The 5,381-nt window shown below is 47.6% G+C and overlaps 1 pseudogene; it reads right to left on the reverse strand.

Moving 5' to 3' along the window:
* Positions 1–319: 319 nt before the first annotated feature.
* Positions 320–5,046, reverse strand: LOC139060470 (uncharacterized; annotated as a pseudogene).
* Positions 5,047–5,381: the final 335 nt, after the last annotated feature.

The raw sequence follows: 5,381 nt of genomic DNA on the forward strand, positions 1-5,381 counted from the left end.
AAAATTGATTCACAGTGGAGGAAAAGAACTAGGAAGCTTACCAGCAAGTACGCAGCCTGAAGGGTGGGCAACACAGCAACAAAGAACGTCAAGCAGAATCAGAAAGGCTGAAAAATCTCATGGGTGACGGCAATGGAAAAGAAACCTACCATGAGTAACTACTTTAGAGGAAAAAACGAAATCAGGAAAGAAACAATTCATGATAACTCAAAGGGGAGCGCATTACATTTCGAAGAGAGATATAAGAAGGAAGAAGCGTGTGCTTGCTGCGGTAAAGCTAGAGAAACGATGGAGCATGTTTTATTAGAATGTGGAGATTTGTGCCCTGTGATCGATTTGGGCACTACTTGAAGCATATAGTTTCAAACAATGATTGTACGAACTCTATGACTTGAAGCAACGCCACCTAGACTGGCTCAAGGCCAGGGGGCTGCCTCCGTGGCGCCGACTCTGGCGGAAGCGTAGGAACGCTTCAGCACAAGTCTGCATAATAATTGTGCGCTTGGCTGACTTTTTTTCGGCTACGCGTGTAGTACTCCGAATAAAATTAGGCAGAAATAGAAAATAGAGTGATAGGTGTTTTCTACGCGCACCGGCATTGTATTCATTTATTCGTTAGAGTTTGCAGCTTCCGCTTTTTAACCTTGCTGTCCGTGTCATGCACCTTGTCATTCAATCACCGGCAGAAATTTTTTAGAATGTTTGTGTTTCACCACAACACACATTTCATCACCACCTCACTCGTGTGTCCCTTTTCACAGACGTCAAAGTCTGAAGGCTCCTCATGGCTGAGCAGTTGGAGTGTTAGTTCCGTGGCCACTTGGCGCTGGTGTTGGACCTTTAGGAATTCTGCGCACTTGGAAAGCTCTTCCACAACAACGCAATTGTGAGCCACAGCATTCACAGCTGCATTGTTGGGTAAACCAGCTCTCCCCTGTCAATTCCTTTGCCAAGACCGTACATGTGATTTTCGGGCAAAACTGCGACAGTCTTGTCAATCATCAAGAGCTCTTTGCATTTGTCACATTTCAACCTCTTCAGAGCGATGTGCACTGAGCGACCAGCAACACAGGCAATGACTGCAACGGCATCCTTCAGTTTTGACTGCGCCTGTTCGGTCACAACAATGCTGAGTTTTCCGCTTGGCACGGCTGCTTGCGTTTGCAGTTCTTCCCAATTTTTATTTTTCTCATTGTCAATTGCAGGCACCGCGCTCATTTGCGGAAGTGTGCTCTGTAGTCGCAACTTGTTTTCACACTGATAGATTTGTGTTATGGACACATGATATTGTGAGCCAGCCAGTGGCTGGTAACATCCAAAACGGTCTTCTAGAAGGTTGGTCTGGAACTCCCCAAGAAGCACAAAGGGCATCTTGAGCTCCTCAAAGCAGTATCTGGCAATTTCAATAAATGCTTGAGTCGTATGTATCAGAGTGCCATGTGTCTCATCAGACAACTTACAGGCATCTACCCTCCTTTCCTTCCATTCTTCCAACCATTCCAAGAAATTGCCCAAAGAGGAAACCCTGAAGTCGAATGGAGAAGGGCAGATGGGCTTTTGGAAGTCATCCCTTAGTCTGAGTCCTTTGAAAGGGGTCTTGACATTGACACCTTTCCACCACCTTACTATGATTTCTATGAAACTGACGGTTTCTTTGTGGTGTTTTAGGTTGTGCTTGGCTCCAATCACTCGAAGCGCATTCGGTCCGGACTCACTGAATATCTGCAAAGCATGTTTAACATTCTGTTTCTCAATGCCTGTTGGGAAAACAGCTTTCCTGGACAAAGTGTGGCTGTACCGGAGTAGCTGCTCGTTCTCTAAATTATATGCGTCTTTGGTTGTCTTAAAATGCACATAATGCATGCACCGCTCGCCCGTTGTGCTTGGCTCAAACTCGGGCAACAAGAAACACTGGTCATTTTGCTTTAACCAGTTGCTGCACACACACTTCAGTAAGTGCACTGGATCAATGACAAAGAACAATGGCCGGTGAGGATCTGATGGGTGCAGAAACACGAAATCATTTGCCAGTTATTTTTCTGTGCGGCTTCGGGGCCTTGGTCATAGAGTACTTAAAAGGCAACATCACGCTTCAATTTACAGCATCATTGTCAGTCACAACGCACATGACTTCGTATCCAATTTTTTTCTAAGCCGCGAATGATGTCTCCCAATACCTTGTGCAGAAATTCCCCATTAGCCTTGTGCACGGGTACAATGTGTGCTATCTCGTTAAACTTGCACATGAGGCTGTGCACCATAAATACACATGCTGTTCGCTGCTTCTGCATTGTTCAATGTGATACCAGCGATGTTGCCTCCCTAGTAGTCAAAAATGGGCTTTAGGAGAATTTCATCCACCATCAAAGACACGTAGCTTTGCTACTCATTCAACTCGGATATGTTCCTGGCCATGTAGCGGAGGAATGCACTGTACTGATGCTCCAATTGCGGGTTCATCCCGAATGATGAACAGGTTGACCGAATGGTCCTTGGGTGTAACATGATTATGCTCCTGTGACTGCGCATGTATACTTGTATGCATGGGGCGATATTGTAAAAAGTATACAGCAGTACACCATGAAGTCAACAGAGTAGTGGCATCGTTCTTTTTTTTTTTTGCTAACATCAGCTGTACTTGCTCGGTGAGCAGCTGAATGGCCACAAAGTTATAGTCTCCTTGTGTTGCACATATTTTGCTCAGGAGAGAAACGACAGTCTCACAGGTGTCCATATCTGAGTTTTCAGAACTTAACGGCACTGTCGAACCCCTCAACTCCCTCAAGCAGCCGTCGTTTGCTGTCGACCACCGAAGGAACTAGCAATTTGGAGCCGAGCCGCTTCAGTGTTGCTTTTGCGACATTTACTGTTAGAGTTAGGTCTGCTTTTATAAAAACAAAGTATTTAATCCAAGGAGCCTCATCTACAAATGTGAGCCAAAATGACATGTTCATAGCATTCGATGACATGCCAAAATGTCAGCTACTTACCTTGAACGAAGTTTGCCAATTCTTTCAAATCACAAAGCTTGTCTGCTTCGTCCTCATTCTGGGCAGTGATAATTGACTTTGCAAGCACTTTCTCAAGGGCGGCGGAGTCTAAGCGCATTCGCTTGCTCTCTGGGTCCTCTCGTCTAGTCCCTTCTCTGGACAGGTAGCTAGGGCAATCAGGAAATACCGTCGGTACGGCGTCAGGTCGAAGCCGTAAATGTGAGAGCGACGCTGTCACTGTGCGGCCGGTGGCTTCGTCAATATAGCTTGTTTTTCGAACGATGTCTTCGGCTTTAAAGTGACGCTCGCACACCTAAAGAAAATAAATATATCCTAGCATAAGTGCGGTTACATGACATGGTGGACTATGCGTGACACATTTAGCCTTTAAAGCCGAGACCACGCATACGCTTGCGGACATGCGCAAGCTCACGTCCGCGCGCCTAGCGCCTGCTGCACCTCGCGAGGAATGGCGGTTTCCATCCACAACTTAAGAGTTTCTCATTATTTTACCTAGAGGGAAATCTGGCGCTACTGCGCTGAGGTATGCATGGGAATGCTGGTTATTGTGACTTTGGATTGGCATCCTTCTTGGTGAGCCAGGCAAGCACCGTTCCGTCTGTCACAATGATTAATTTTCTACTAAAACAGCACGTAAAGAGCTGTTTTAGCGGCGTCTAATGAATCAATCTTCATAACACACGCTAGTTGACAGAAAGCGATAACCGCAGTCACTTCTCCTAGCTTGCGAACTTCACGCGTTATCGCGAATCAAACCCAGTTTGGTGCTAGGTTAGAGCAGTCGCTTCGATGGGTGCCGCCATGTTTGTTGACGCAAAGCTTTTGGGACCGCTATTCGGGCTCCCGCTAAATCGGTGAAATAGCGTTCTCAACGCAAAACCCAAACGCAGCTTGCGTCTCGCGCATGCGCAGTGGCTTCGACGCTATTTCTTTGGGGCCCCAAAACGTTTGGGGCCCCTATTACAAAACTCTCTATAGACAGTGTTTCAAAATGCTTCGATACCTATAAACATAATTGTTATATTTTTATCGCTATTAGATCAGCACGAAAAGGAAAGAAGAAGCACTTTCTTGCATGATATAAATCTGCTTTACTGAGAGTTGAACGTTCCGCTGCTTAGCTGCGTAGCCAGGCGCGCCGACGCGTTTCCATGCGTACTAGCCGCGCCGCACCGTCTGCGCATGCGTGGGCGCGTGAACGCGCGCAAGCTCGCGTCCGCGCGGCTCGCGAGTAATGGCGGTTTGCATCCACAAAGACGCGCCCAACGCGCGCTTACTGGGCTCACTCACAGCAGATGCCGCTTCGTACTTCGTTATTGACAGTTCTTCAAAATGGTTCGATATACATAAACGTAATTATTGTATTTTCATAGCTGTTGGATCAGCACAAAAAGGAAAGAAAAAGCACTTTCTTGCATGATACAAATCTGCTTCACTGAGAGTTGAAGGTTCTGCGCCGTAGCTGCGTAGCAACGTGCGCCGACGCGCGGCAACCCAAGCGCGCGACAGGGAGGAGCTGTACCCCGAGATCACGCCGCGTTTTGACGCGTACGAGCCATACCACACCGTCTGCGCATGCGTGGGCGCGCGTCCGCAAGCGTACGTGTGGTCTGGGCACAAAGGAGTTGCACACAGGGCTTGCAAACCAACGGTAGAAGCAACCTGCTCAGAAAATAAAAAACATTCAAAATTTCTTACCCTGCAGTTAGCTGACACGACCAGGTTTTCACGTGGAATGGCACGTATCCACGCTTTTCTTACTTTATCGGTTTTAGGGAATGAGAAGACGTGCACCTTGGGGCCCGTCTTGTAATTGCCGTTGCACCGCGGCACACAACACTTCCCAGGCATTTCGCAGTTTCTTCTAATTCTGCACAAACATGTTCGGCAAACATAACACGCGAAAGACACCGCTGTCAGTCGCCGTTACCGATTCACGCACAGAAATAAAGATTCAAACAAACCACGTTTTGCAGCGACCACGTGCGCTTGACGCGCATTCAATCATGCCAATGTGCATGACCACGGATGCGCATTCAAGCATGCCACTGCACTGCTGCCGCCATGCCGATGACGTATGATCATGTGGCCGCAGGAGCACCCCGGCCCTAAGTAAGTAGTCCTTATCCCTTGCGACTCAGGGCAGGCGTTAATTTGTCAACGCTACAGGAGATGCTAAAAGAACGAATAGGAAAAAGTAAGGCGTAGAAAGTAAGGAGAGAAAGAACATAAAACAAAGTTTTGTCAGTCTGCGAGTCCGTCTGGTTCGTTGTATTCTAGGGATACGTTCGATTCGCCTGCACCACTTGAACCAGTTCGCTAGGTGCTGCACCCTGCCATTCGTTTGCGCGGTGCCGCAATGGCGCCCGC

The sequence above is a fragment of the Dermacentor albipictus genome, chromosome 5, assembly GCF_038994185.2.
Source record: "Dermacentor albipictus isolate Rhodes 1998 colony chromosome 5, USDA_Dalb.pri_finalv2, whole genome shotgun sequence".
Classification (NCBI taxonomy): domain Eukaryota; kingdom Metazoa; phylum Arthropoda; class Arachnida; order Ixodida; family Ixodidae; genus Dermacentor; species Dermacentor albipictus.